The following is a 15,558-nucleotide window of genomic DNA, read 5'->3' as shown; positions in this document are numbered from 1 at the left end:
GCCCAATCATGGAAAACCAACACTGGGCCATACCACTCCCTGCACTTCTAGCCCACCAAATTGTGAACAAGTCCCACCTGTGGCACAACGACCGCCCGGAAATAGCGTCGGCAGAACAACTTTTATTAGCAATAATAGGAAGCTCGTACTGCACATGGGACGGGGGCCCACAGCCGATGGGTATTCAACACAACAAGTTCGGCTTGACGGAGCAACAGGCCACTGGGCCATGGCCACATCGATTCCTAACGCAACCCAGAAAGGTTCCAATCACCCCTGAAGCCTTGGAAGCTTGCATAGACATCTATGGGGTCTCTCATGCCATCACTCTTCGCCTCCTCCTTACCCCGCAAATAGACGAACAGGCCAGGAAAATCCTCAGTCAATTGGGCCGTATCCAAACCCTCATGAAGCCAACAGCAATAACTCAAGGTATCAATTGTGCTACAGAACCGGACCCATCATCAGTGTACCCTGTAAAACAACCTGAAGTGAACAGACCACCCTACAAAGGCTCACCACCAGTCCCAGGACAGACCCCTAAAGAAAAGACCATGTTTTGGTTCCTGATAAAAGAGTCCGGCCTTACCAAACAACAATTACGCGCCCTGAGGGACGATGGGCAAAAGGCCCTAGCAGAAAAGTTGGGATTCAATTACACCCAGAAGCCAAAAAACGGGTAGTGGCCGCCGGCCGAGCCGGCGGCCCTACAGAAAAGCCTGACCCTTCGGATCCTCGCCCATATACCAGCCTTATTATCGTTCACCCCGATAATCCCTCGATGCAACGGAAGATTTCTTTTCTCCTTGACACAGGAGCACAAATTAACGTCGTAGCACCTGCGACACCTCATAGAAAGACTTCGAAAACCATGATGGTACAAGGGCTAAATGCTATATCAACTGCTGTAAAAGTCAAATTTTGGATACACAATCACAAAAAACCCCTTGAAGCAGTTCTAGGGGGCATGAACATCTTTGGCGTACCAGGCGACACTCCAGTTAAAAAACTTAATATTTCAAGCTCTTCCATTCTTTATTGCTGAGCCCGACCGACACCAACCTACGCTTCGTAACATGTCTACATGGCGTTATAAACCAATCCCGACCAAACGACATCTTTGGGAAGCCCTTATCACCCTGTTACAGAGGCTCAAACAACAGGGATGTATAACACCAATAGCGGCCAGTACCCACCTGTCACCAGGGTGGGGAATCGCGAAGCCCGGAAAACCCAACGAAGTCCGACTTGTAGTGGATTTCCGCGAGGCGAATAAACGGTGTCTCCCAATGCTTTTACGCTACCCCAGTGTTTATATGAAATGGCGAGGTTTCAAGGGGGCAAGTGGTACGGGATGACCCTTGACCTCAAGGACATGTTATTCTCCATCCCAATTATTGACAACAGCGGAATCTTGAACATGTGTGTTGAAGGTATGATGTACCGATGGACGGTATGCCCGCAAGGATATCGCAACTCTCCTGCATTGGCCACAGGCGCAATGAACGACACACTTAAAGACTTTCGCGCTTCCTATCCTTTGCCAGCAGAAAAACAACTCAAAATTTGGAGTTATGTTGACGACCTTGCCATTATGGGTCGTGATCAGCAAGTTGTTGCTGAGGTCACCCGCCGTCTAGTCGACCATCTCCATGCTAAGGGCTGGACGGTTAATTTGAAAAAATCAAACTTGCAACTGACAATGAATATTACATTCCTAGGTACCAGATTTACTGGCGCAACTAGATCCGGTGTCACACATGACGAAACCCAGGAGCTCGGTACACTTGAAGAGCCATTACCAATGCACAAAAAGCAATTTCAACGGCTCTTGGGACATCTCAATTGGTATCGACATTACATCACTCCGCATTACCTTCCGCTATTGGCGAGACTCCAGCGTCAGACCCGCGACAAATTGTGGAAAGCCACACCTTGGACAGACAAAGACAGAAAGGATCTTCATAATCTTCTCCACGCTGTGAAACACACGCCACTTCAAGCACTTAACCTCACCGAGGCATTGGTAATTACTTTGGGATATACTGCCAGTCATGTATGGGCCACTGCCCATAACCCCCAAAATGAACTGGTGTATGCCTCACACAAAGCTCTCCAGGTGGCACAACATCGCTATGGAGCCTTTGGAAAAATTCTGTTGGCAGAAAGACTCGTCACATTACTATCCCAGGGACATGGAACGCTTCGAGCACCAGCTGCTACTCTCTTACCTTTGCTGGACGCCACAAAGGTTGACTCACAGTTCCAAGGAGAACCGGCTACTTGGAACGAAATGGTATTGCATTACCACTATCACTGGTGTTGTTGGAAGTGCGAAGACTTGCCGCCCGGTCACGACGCACAAGATAACTCAATGCTCACTCTTTATAGGACTATAGCCCCAGCCTGGATGGCCTCTGATGGCACCACTTGAAATGGAGGGGGCTACGGGTTCTACTGCAAACCATGCCATGATGTGGGATTACACAGAGCCCCGGAAGGGGCCACAGCCCAAAGAAATGAACTCTTAGGTTTTGAAGTTGTCATCCGCCACTGTCTTCAACATCACGACGGAACACTTCTGACTCCCATCATAGCTATTGATTCCCAATATGTCTACAAAATTGTTACTGGCACAGCGACTGCGGCGGAAAACCTAGAGGATTGAGAAAGAATCTGGGACCTGTTATCCCAATTTATTGTTCTACCACTCATAAAACACACCAAGTCGCATAAACTTGAAACTGATCCAGTACATGAAATCATCGACAAGCTTCTAGAAGACCCTCTCCGGAGTGATGTTGTCTTAGTTGCTAAAGCAGACGACCCCAAACCACAGTTCGATCCGTTCCTTACGTGGCTGCATGAACACTGGGGACACCCAGGACCAAGGGCTAGTCACCTACGATGGCGATCCACCACAGAAACTCCCGCACCCTATGGCACAAGGTCTGATTGGGAACAAATATCTCAAGCCTGTGAAGCATGCGCCAAAGAAAAGTGTTGTGAGACAAACCATCAGGCTGGAGCGCTAGACACGCAGCAATTTGCACCCGGAAAGGTCTGGCAAGTAGACCTATTGGGACCTCTACCAGGCACAAAGCCTCCAAACAAGGGACTCGTTATCGTAGATCTTGGTACCCGGCAACTAAAAGTCATCCCCCTGTGAAAGAGCAACGCCGTCGCTATTATATCGGCTCTCACTACAGCAATTGCCAGTTGGAAGACCCCCGACACAATTCAATCAGATGGAGGTCCACCGTTTAATTCCTCAGCGCTCGACAAATACGCTCACCTCCATAACATTACCTGGCATCTGCACTTACCATATCATCCCCAATCCAATGGAGTAGTAGAAAGACACATTGGCCTCTACAAAGAGCGATTGCGCTTAAAAGGTGGCGGAACCTTCAAAAACTGGACGAAATTAAACAACGAAGTCATCATATCACTGAATGCAGATAAGACATTGTGGGATGAATCCACTTCTTGGGCCCCGAAACCATGGGTCCCAAAATTTACACCCAACGAGTTAGTCTGGATTACCATTCCACATCCCCGTCAGCCACATCCGCGTATCCACAAAGGAACCGTCGTCCGTCCAGAACAGTATCCAAACACCTATACCGTTACCTTCATCCATGAGGACCGACCAACTACGCTTCTCGCCCATCACAATTGGTTGTCCCGACGTGCAAACCCACACGCAACGACCCTTTAGGTTGTAAATCAGTTACTGTCTTGTCTCTTTTTCTTTTCTTTCAGCTCCAGCTTTCGAGTCGTTCTGCGTCTGATGACAAGTTCCTTTTGTGTTTATTGTTCCTCCTGTGTCGAGCAAGCCCTCTACAGGAGCGAGGTGTCAACCCACTACCAGACGATGACAGTCCACCGCCGTCCACCAACACCGTCCTATTGATGTTGTCAGCTTGGGCCAAAACCATCGGCACCGCCACCAACCACCCTAGCCTTACCGCTTGTCTTCATCTCCCCCTCTCTGTTTCTGATCCGGTGTTGACCCCCTATCTTGAACCATTTGACATTTTGGCCTGGTTTCAAGATAGATCCAAAGATAATCCCCCGTCCATTACTGTTCACTTTGACCGAGGGTCCAACAAGTGGATTTCCAAAAACACAACCTATACTTGGCCACAGGGTATTACCTTTGCCCACCTAAACACAACCACATGTAATTGTACGTCCACGTCCACTGATCACCTGGTGAGTGGTACCGTGACAGGCGATACCATCTCAATTTTCTGTTCTCGAATCCCGTGGGGAATTAACCCTCAGGGTATGCAACGGTCCAGGTCTGATAATTCTCTGGCGTGGAACCCACAGACCTTAACTCCCCCTTGGTACCTCAAACTCCCACCTTGTATCCATCCGTGTGTCAACTGTTCAGGTACTCGCGCTATTTGTCCACGCAGGCCTGGGCCTTTCCCTCAGGTTACTCTTTCATCTCTTAACAGGCCCCCACCCCTAGTCACCTGGAACACATCTCTAGCTGTCAATGTGTCCGATAATGAAACCTGGCATTCTTTTTTTTACCCCATTTTACGCGCAGCATTAATAAGTTCGGCTTGTCATGGCGTAAAGCTCATCACTGATAAACCTCCACGAGCTTGGGAAGCGTATTCCTTTTTGGGCGACTGTGTACAGTTGTCCACTCCTGCTCCACTAGGCCTACTGTGGGCCTGCTCTGACGGCCAGCTGTATACCGCTTTGCCGGCCACCCTTACCGGTGTCCAATGGTTTTTAACCCACGTGGCGTTGTGTCCCCCCTTATACGCTAATATGTATTTACCCCACAGTCCTTTTATCCGTCGTCATCGAATAACCCATGAACCTTACCAACACCAAGATACTTGGAGCCAACTACCCTGGCACAAACGTTTATGGGAAACCCTAAAATGGGGGGCGGAATCCCTCATTCCCAGATACGGAGGAATCAAGGTCCACCTAGCCCTCGTTCAACTCATTGAACAAGTAGAAGAACTCACCAACACAACCCGCACAGCAATACAGCTCCTTAACCTCCAGTTACAAGCCACCTCCCAGATGACTCTACAAAACCGCTTAGCATTAGACGCCATTCTTCTTCAACAAGGTGGACTTTGTCAATACCTTAATCTTTCTCGTGACCATTGTTGTATTGCCATTCCCAATGTATCTCTCCCCCTATCTCTACAAGTTGACAAAATGAAGAAAATTGCGGAAAACTTCAACCGACTTTCGGGTATAGGTAAAGGTTGGCTATCAGACCTCTTCCATTGGTTTGGATGGGACACGTCATCATGGTTTCTGAACTTGTTAATGCCCCTCATTACGCTGTTTTTACCGATTGCTGTGTTTATATGTTTTGGTTGTTGGATTTTACAGTATCTCAAAACAAAGCTAACCACACTTTCTGCTTTTGTATACACCCACTTGCCAAACAGTAACAATGATGAACAAAATGGTCTGTACATAAATATGATGTAACTTGCTGTGCCATGGGCAAGGGGGCATGTCACAACCAAATTAAGTACTGCCCATGCCACAAGCAAGAAATATATTAATCAAAACAGTTTTAGTCTATACAAGGTAACTAAGGGTTAACTAACAAGATGATAATAACAGGGTTTTTTTCTGTGCATGTCAAAAAGAAATTTATTACTGCGCCACTAACAGAGATAAATACTTTTGCCTTCTTTGCTTTATATAAATCATTATAATTGGTCGGAATGACAGGGGAGTGTCCCTATGACAAACACCCTAATAAAAACCACTATACAATTGGTGATTCTCATTAAATTTATGACGTGGCAAAAAATAATTGGCTAATATACAAATAAAACCCATCTTCACTTCCATGAAGAAGGGGGACCTCCGTACGAACCTTGGAGACCTCTGATCACACGTATCAGAGTAACTGACAACTTGATCACTTGCCAGTGCCCCCCTCGCTTCTCGGCCCAATCTTAAGACGTAAATCACCGACCTGCCGGCCCAATTTTTCTCCGTTTATCTGCCCGACGAAAGACTTTCATGCAGACCGACCTTCGAACCTTAAGCTGTAACTAACCAAATATTTCTGACCTCCGTCTTTCACCACCTTGACGGCGTGAGTAAATAATCTTGCTTTGCAACCGATAAGAGTCTGTGCCTAATTCTACTCCAAGCATCATAAGTACCCGCCTGATGGCCTTCAAAGGTCTCGTACCCTTCACTTCAGTGCACGGCAGTGACAACTTCAACACAACTGAAAATACGAACATCCACTTCCAAACAAAAGGTTTCCCCCCACTCTGTGTCAATGTCACACTGTGAGACTGAGCTAAAACATGGGTGACTGGTGCCACCTTAGTCGGGGGGGCACGTGTCCCCCCCCCCCAATGACCAGTCAGCAAGCAGGGGGATCCCCCACAGCCAATCTCACTAAGTGGCGAATACAGCGGGTCAGGGGGTGCACCAACACTCTCAGGGGGTGCAAGTGCATGAACCCTGGTGCACCTCCTATGCATCACATCGCCACTGAGCTAAAACATAAGGCCAAAATACTTAGCTCTGCTGCCCAGTAATGCAGGAGCATTTTTGCAGCTCCCTGCAATCTGAAGTACTTCCTCCTTAGCCAGTCAGACCCCCTCCTCTTCTGAGGCTTCAGCCATTGTCCAGGTTTTATCCTCTAATCCCCTTTCTGGGTCACCTGACCCACTTCTGCTCACTGGCCACACCTAGGGCAGGCCCCATTACATCCCCATATAATGCAAGGTGTTTGTAGGGTGTCAATTTTTTTTTTGTTATGCTTGTTTTATTGATATGGCATGTGTGGTCTAATTGAAAAACCAGTGGATGGATCTCTGTATAGATTGTGTTACATCTTTGGGTGCCTCTACACAGTGGGGAGGCTGCTTTACTGTGCTGTAATTACAGTGTGTCGAAGCAGACCCAGTTGACTGAGTCTGCTGAAGTGTGGTAATTACCGCACTCCAGCAGCCTTCTGCATCTCATGTATCAGCATCCCCACACTTAAGCATGGCAGCAAGGGCACTTGAACTAAAGCTTATTCAACAAGCTTGTCCAACAGACTTTAGTTCAAGCACCCCTGCTGCCATTTTTGAGTGTGGGCACACTGATACCTGAGGTGCTAAGGCACTCAGGCACCCTCCCCACCCCCAGGTCATGTGTAAAAGTGCTCTTTATGATTTTAGACATGGTTTAGGGAAAGCAAATGAGGAGTGCATACTTAAGGGAAAGGGTGTAGGCAAAGCTGCTAATTATCTCTTCCCATTGTGTTACTAGGGCAAGGACAATTGCCACTCCCAATCACAGATGGAAGGGGCTACTTTTGATATGGACACCTGGAGTATTTGTTGCCTGTACTGGGAAAAAAACAACCCCACAATAGCTAAGGTATCTCAGAATAATAGGCCATTAGCTAGAGGAATCCTAGGTACACCCAGCAGGAAATAAATTTCTAGACGATTTGGGGGCTCATGAGGAATTGGGACCTTGTTTATGGGGGTTGATAGCTTAGAGGTATTTAAGGTGCTATCGTGAAGATGGAAAGGATCTTTAGATTTTCCAAGGATGAAGATGGGTCAAGGTCCCCAGCAGTCAGGGCTGGAAGGATAAGAAGGAAAGTTAATCGCTGAAAATACTGGCAGGAATCTCTGAAAGGACAAGGTCATAGTCAGATGAGAGGGTAAAGAACTTTACTTTGGTTGTTTTGTCTCCTTACAGATTGTCTGTGGTGAAAACTGATCTCAGGGCAAGTGGCATTCCAGACTAAGCCATTCTATCAAAAGGGGTATCTAAAATATTTTCACATCCCAAGGGAAAACCACTTGGAGGTGACAGAAATTCTGCTTCACCTGTGGGCTTTGTTATAGGGGTAGTGAACCTGAAGATTGAAGAGATAAGGCTTTATCCTGGGGCAAACCTTGATCTGTTCCTTCAGGCTTAGAGCAGGACAAAGGGGAAAAACTCAGAGCTCTAGGGAGGCTCATGGACAAGTTTATGATACTACGTCAATATTCCAATCATTTCCTAAACTACTTGTAGTGCATGAATGTAAGTACATTTCATATTCAAAAGCAAAATGTAATATTTTATTGTAAGAATCCAGGTTTCAGAATTAGACCAATTTCTGAATAATGAAAGTTGATGTTTACTAAATGTTTGTATAAGGTAATTTTTAGTGGATCTTGTAAACTCAAAATGTATTTGCTAGTGTATATATAATAATTTTGCAGAATAGAGTACACAATACCTCTGGATTCACTATATAGATCACTATATAAGCACCTATTATATAGCACTTGTCATTAAAGTTGCCTAAGTAATTAATAATGAAGCAAGAAAGTATCTAAAAGTATTATTCCTTTTACTATAACAATAAATGGATAACAGGTGATAACTGAAAATTATACAAAGAAAATACGAGAATGACAAGATATGTTATATTGTTTGTCAGTGGAGGATACACCTTAAGCCAGTGATGTGCAGTCCTTGAGAACTCTTAGTATTCTGAGTCCATGAAAGGGAAACAGGAAATGAGGCTGCTCCTGGATACCTCCACTCTGGTCTTGATGCTCTATAAACAACAAAAAGATAAAGTAAAAAGATAAGCTTCCTACTGTGGTCTCATCCTGGCAGAAACCTGCTACCATATTCACAACAGCTTCCAGTAGGAACTGGTATATCACAGACTCCTTTGTACTATAGAAGCTGCTTCCTAGGATCGTACATCCAATGTGGCTGCCAACTATCACCGATTCCCTACTGTGCATGTTCAAGAGGGTCTCACAGACTTTCCTAAGATGGATACAGAATCTGCCCAGGACTCCAGTGGGCATGTTTAGGTTTCATTTTGAAAAGATTCCCTCAGCATGGGCAGGGTTACATAACATTGCCCTACAGTGAGGTTGTTACTAAAGCATGGTGCAGTAACAGTCCATACTGCACCATATTCACCATACAGTTATTTTTAGCAGTTACTTCACTGTAGTGGCATGCTGTAATGGGGGAGTTCACTGCTACAGCAAAGTAGCTGCTGGTCATGTGTAGACACCCATGGATGTTATGTCACCATAGTGCCTCACTACAGTGACATAGCATCACTTGTAGATGCACCCATATACATATACATATACATCTCCTGCTTTAATTCCAGGGAAAGCTGATCATCTTTATCTTAATTTAACCTTTTTTTTCAGTATATTTGTGCATGCTGTGCATAGTGTCTACCTAGGGTTCCTGTTATCTTTTGCTGAAAAATATATACTTTAAGATTGATAAAAATGGAAAACTTGTCAAGGGGCTTTGATATAATACCAAGTGAGACTTCATTCACTGCTTTCACCCAAAATATTGTAACTTCCAGAATCCTCAGACTAATGCATATTAATCAATGCCACTGACATACTGTTGTATTTAAACTATAACAATGGAATTAACCTAGGTTTGCATATGAAAATAAGTGACTGATGTGTGTCAAATGAGATAAAAATGTCAAAATGTGAGAAAGGTGTTGCTTGGCAACAGAAAACCTGCATAAGAGGCTAATGCTTATATGTTTGTGAAATTCATGCAGTTGCTACAAGAGGATCACTAAAATGAGGGAAGAAAGGATAGTAGCAATGACAATGAATGCAGTAAGTAACAATTATTATTTAATCAGAAAAGTACCACATCTTCCAGTGGATGCAGGGAATACAATACCTTTCTGTGGAACTTGAAGAGCATTAACGGGCAGTATTTTTTTAACACACTGGCAGCTGCAATTCTGACAATTACAAAAGGAGATATCTGAAGGTTTTTGTTTTCTTCTAGTTTTCAGTAGTATTCAATAAATCTCTTTATGAAAAAAATATAAGTATCTATGTTTTCATTCAAGTGGAATCCCTTCCTAGAGATCAATAGATCCCTTCAGAGAATATTGGATTCCATATTCCATATGGAAAGGAACAAAATAACACAGCTACATCAAAGTATCGCTAAATGTCCTCACATTCAGCATGATGTAAAACAAACAAACAAACAAAAACATATTTTCTTCCCAGTCCTTATACATTTGGATTCAGGTATCTTTTTAGGCTGTGACTCTTAAATTTATTCAGACAGTATTACTAGATTGCCAGTACCTGAGAACACCAGACACATTTATTCTAGGCTTGATCCAGTATACAATTAAATTAATTAATGCAGGAGGGATTTTGTTAGCCATTCAGCTTGAGTTTTATGAAGGATAACAAAAAATTGTTTTTTAGATATATAGGGAGTAAAAGGAAGGCCCAGGGTGGAATAGGACCTCTACTAAATGGGCATAAGCAATTGGTGACAGACAGGGGGGACAAGGTTGAACTCCTCAATGAGTTCTTTGCCTCAATGTTCCTAAGTGAGGGGCAAGACAAGGCTCTCACTGGGATTGTAGAGAGGCAGCAGCAGGGCGCCAGACTACCAAGCATAGACCCTGAGATGGTGCAGAGGCACTTGGAGGAACTGGATGCTTTTAAGTCGGCAGGCCCGGATGAGCTCCATCCGAGGGTACTGAAGGCACTGGCTGACATCATTGCACAACCACTGGCGGGAATATTTGAACACTCATGGTACACGGGCCAGGTCCCGGAGGACTGGAAAAGGGCCAATGTGGTCCCCATTTTCAAGAAGGGGAGGAAGGAGGACCCGGGAAACTATAGGCCAGTCAGTCTCACCTCCATCCTTGGCAAAGTCTTTGAAAAAATTATCAAGGCTCACATTTGCGAGAGCCCGGCAGGAAAAATTATGCTGAGGGGAAACCAGCACAGGTTCATAGCAGGTAGATCATGCCTGACTAATCTACTCTCTTTTTTTTTTGACCAGGTTACAAAACACCTGGACGCAGGAGTAGGGGTTGATGTCGTTTACTTAGACTTCAGGAAGGCCTTTGATACAGTATCCCACACCATACTGGTGAACATGTTAAGAGGCTGTGACTTGGATGACTACACAGTCCGGTGGGTGGTGAATTGGCTAGAGGGTTGTACCCAGAGAGTCATAGTGGATGGGTCGGTTTCAACCTGGAAGGCTGTGGGCAGTGGGGTCCCGCAGGGCTCGGTCCTTGGACCGATACTCTTCAATGTGTTCATCAGCGACTTGGATGAGGGAGTGAAGTGTACTCTGTCCAAGTTTGCAGATGACACAAAACTGTGGGGAGAAGTGGACACATCAGAGGGCAGGGAACAACTACAAGCAGACCTGGACAGGTTGGACATATGGGCAGAAAACAACAGAATGCAATTCAACAAGGAGAAATGCAAAGTGCTGCACGTAGGGAGGAAAAATGTCCAGCATACCTACTGCCTAGGAAATGACCTGCTTGCTGGCAGGGAAGCGGAAAGGGATCTTGGAGTCCTACTGGACTCCAAGATGAACATAAGTCGTCAGTGTGACGAAGCCATCAGAAAAGCTAATGGCACCTTATTGTGCATCAGCAGATGCATGATGAACAGAACCAAGGAGGTGATACTTCCCTTCTATTGGGCGCTGGTCAGACCGCAGTTGGAATACTGCGTGCAATTTTGGGCACCACACTTCAAGAGGGATGTGGATAACCTGGAGAGAGTCCAGAGAAGGGCCACTTGTATGGTTAAGGGCTTGCAGGCCAAGCCCTATGAGGAGAGACTAGGGCACCTGGACCTCTTCAGCTTCTGCAAGAGAAGGTTGAGACACGACCTTGTGGCTGCCTATAAGTTCATCACAGGAGCACAGAAGGGAATTGGTGAGGATTTATTCACCAAGGCGCCCCCGGGGGTTACAAGAAATAATGGCCACAAGCTAGCAGAGAGCAGATTTAGACTAGACATTAGGAAGAACTTCTTCACAATTAGAGTGGCCAAGGTCTGGAATGGGCTCCCAAGGGAGGTGGTGCTCTCCCCTACTCTGGGGATCTTCAAGAGGAGGTTAGATAGGCATCTAGCTGGGGTCATCTAGACCCAGCACTCTTTCCTGCCTATGCAGGGGATCAGATTCGATGATCTATTGAGGTCCCTTCTGACCCTAACATCTATGAATCTATGAACCAAAGGATGACTACAGGAATTTCCAGCGGATAATTTGGTTCCTTCTAAATAACATTGGTTTAGATTGGGGCACCAAACATGCAGACTGTAAGTAATATCCATCCCATGGAGTTGTACCCTCCAGACTACAGGATTCATGACAGGCCAGGGAATTTGGGGGTGGACCAGGATGGGATGTGGCCTCCCAAAGAATCCCAGGTTATGGGGTCTCACCAGAAGTGAACACCTGTGGCAGGGATGTGAATGTGGGTTGAGCCAATACAGCCCTCCTTACTAGGGCTGGGTGAAATTTCGCCAAGTGTTTTGTTTCAAAGCTGTTTTGACATGTTTCAAGCTTGAAACAGTGAAATTGAAATGAAACAAAAAGCATCGAAACAGCTTTCAATGAAATGAGAGCACTCAAAATGTTTTGAAATGCTATTAACCTTAACTTCTAGCACATATAGAGAATTGTATCCCTAGTATTAATTTCTAGACACTCTTTTGGGGGTGGGAAGAGATGCCTATTGAGCTGGTATTGTTCTCTTTAAATGTATCTTCTAAATTTTCAGATACAAGTGATTTGAGTGTTTAAATTTCTAAGCACCTGTCCTGTAACATGTGAGCAGGACCCTATTTTCAAATGGCTCAGAGCTTCCCAAAATCATATCCCTTCAATGTATTTGGGCCAAATACGTAAGTCAGTCTTGAAATTGAAACTTATTTATCCTTTGAGTTTAAGTATTAAAGTTAACAATACTAAAATATCAAATTTCATTCTGAGCAAATATAAATGCCATCCTTCATGAATCAAGCTACTTCTGTGAGCCTTATTCTCTAAAATATGGACCAGATCATCTAGTGAATGTGAAAAAAGTATCTATGCAATGCCAATGTGTTCTGCTCTCTATCATACAGAGCAAATAGAAATGGCTTTTGTGGGCTGGTTCTAACTTGACTTTTGTGGTTTTAACTTGGCTCAGGTGCTCATGAGAAGCTATGAGAGTCTATGACTTCAAAAAATACTTAAAAACAGTCACACATTCTTTTTTTATTATTTTTCTCAGTTTCTCTTAATATTTTATTGAAAAATATTAAGCTACTTATGATGCAAACATACAAACATACTTTGCAGAATATGGCACAAATTCAGCTCTCATTTTTAAATGTATTATACTTAACTGAGGAACATAGGGTTGCATGTGTCAGTGTGCAAAGAAAAAGAAAGAAGATATACATACCATTTTGGATAGATATTTTGGTTCTGTACTTTTCTTTTCTTAAAAAAATAAGACATAAACCTATTATATAAAATTTAAGATGGAATATCCATCCTTTTTGCAATATATTATAAGTTCTTTGAACACTGCTACATACCCTATGGAAGGTACCACAATATCTAAGCACAAGAAGTTTACTTAAAATTGGAGTTCTAGTGTTTAATTTTGAATTGTCTTTCTATTTTAGGTTCACATTAGTCAGTAATCTGCATTATGTTAACATATTGTTGAAATGTTGATGTTTTAAAAATTAAGCTACTGCATGTGAATTAGTCCCATCTAAGGAGATATATATCCAGTAGATCTATCCAGATATAGATTACAAATATCAGTCACTACAAGAATTTTATTTCCAACATGAATAGGGATGCAAGAATATCATGATATCCTTTTTCTGGCTAAAGAAAAAGAAATAATTTGAGGGTAGAACAGGTATCCCTCTTTAATCTGGAAGTTTCTTGTTATGGACAGTGGCCTGCTTCTTTCATTAGAGGAGCACTCCATCTGTTAATAATTCAGTCTGAGAAAGAACGGAGGCAAAAACAATCCTGAGATGGAGAAAATCTTTAGAACACTAAACTTTCCCTAAGGAATTCATGAAACAATCAGCTTTAAGCATTTCCAGAGGAATAGCTTGTAGGAGACCAATTATGGTAAAAGCCTTCTGTTGATGTTTTAATGAATTCCAAATTGAATTTATTTAGAAGTTGTTCATGACTCTTTTTTACCCATAATATTTCCTAAATAATACAATTATTGACCTAATCGATACAAATTCTATAGTAAAATGTATCTCATTCTCTATTAAATTCCATAGATTTTCAGAATAATTTCTCTTGGCCTGTTTCTTAAATTCTTAATACATTTCATAGGCATTCCCATAATGCATACTGTAGAGAATGTGCATATTAATGTGTTTGAACTACCCCACATACACAGTGGGTGCATATACACAATCACTAATGAACCATAGTTAATGCACATTAAGTTTAGTTTAAGTACTAAATCAATACGCAGTAATGCACACTACTCCACAGTAGCACCACCACACAGCTATTTAGTGATGCTTACTGCGCAGTACCCTAATACTGCTGCATAATTACGTATTAGTACAGGTTCTACCCAGCACACTACCGGGCAGTGTTATTAGGCTACCACATGGTTAGCCTCTCATGTACACGCTCCCAGTTTACCTCAAATCTTACTCACACCCTTGCCTGTTCTTTGCACCAAAGGCATATTGATAGCAATGTTTGTCCCTTTGGGAAGAGGCAGAGGATCAGGTCTTCAAACTGGTGTAACTCCCTAAGACATGTACTGCCCCTGAGATTACAGAATAGCCCAGGATTGTTTGGTAGCACTACTTTTGAAAGTAATGGTTCCCAGTACCACTGAGCAGCATGAACACATCACTACATTTCTGACTGGAAATCCAGAGGACTGAGGGATCATGATGCAGAGTCAATAGTTTGCAATCTCCAAACAATTGACTTCACTTGTGAATTATCATGAAGGTTTTTTTCCACAGCTCTCTAGTAAAGGAAATATGAATTAGTTTCTTCATATGTAGCTTTTTCTAAAAGGCAAATAAAGACTTCAAAAAATAAATCCTTCATCCCACCCATGTGCTGACTTCAACATGACTGGCTATCAGGAACTTAAAGGTGAAGACTTAGAGAAGTGCTCTATCCAGACACTCTCTAATACAACCCTAAATTGTTGTAGCAAGGATTACTCAGGAATATTCTGGGAGCCAGAGCTCCTTGCGTCCATGAATACCACTTACTTTGTGTCCACTCATGAAAATGGAAGTGGCAAATATGTTTTGTAGTTTGAACAATCTTGGTGGAAATATTCATTAATTAAATTGTACTCGTTAGATAGGAAGCAGTTTTGTTTGTTTACAAGAGTCTATGGACATAAATGAACTACTAGAACAAATCAATTATCTTTCTACACCTCATCCCTCTCTAGCCAATGCCAGATGCTTCACAATATTGCATTTTACCCAAGGAGGAGAAGAGCTTCTGTTAACATTTTCAGCTCTTCTTAAAGATAATCAGATAACTACTGCATTATACTTTAAGTCCATCCAATTATAGTTGGTGTAGACATGAATAAGTTGTTATTGACCAAATCAATAGCCACGCTACAGGACACCTAAAATGGCTATAAAAATAAAATCAGTTGTTACTTTAACCACATAAGAAGAATAGCCAGCTAAATATTAAACTTACATAGGCTCATTAGTTTGTATT

Source organism: Alligator mississippiensis, chromosome 2 (assembly GCF_030867095.1).
Source record: "Alligator mississippiensis isolate rAllMis1 chromosome 2, rAllMis1, whole genome shotgun sequence".
NCBI lineage: Eukaryota > Metazoa > Chordata > Crocodylia > Alligatoridae > Alligator > Alligator mississippiensis.
This window is presented reverse-complemented; position numbering follows the sequence as displayed.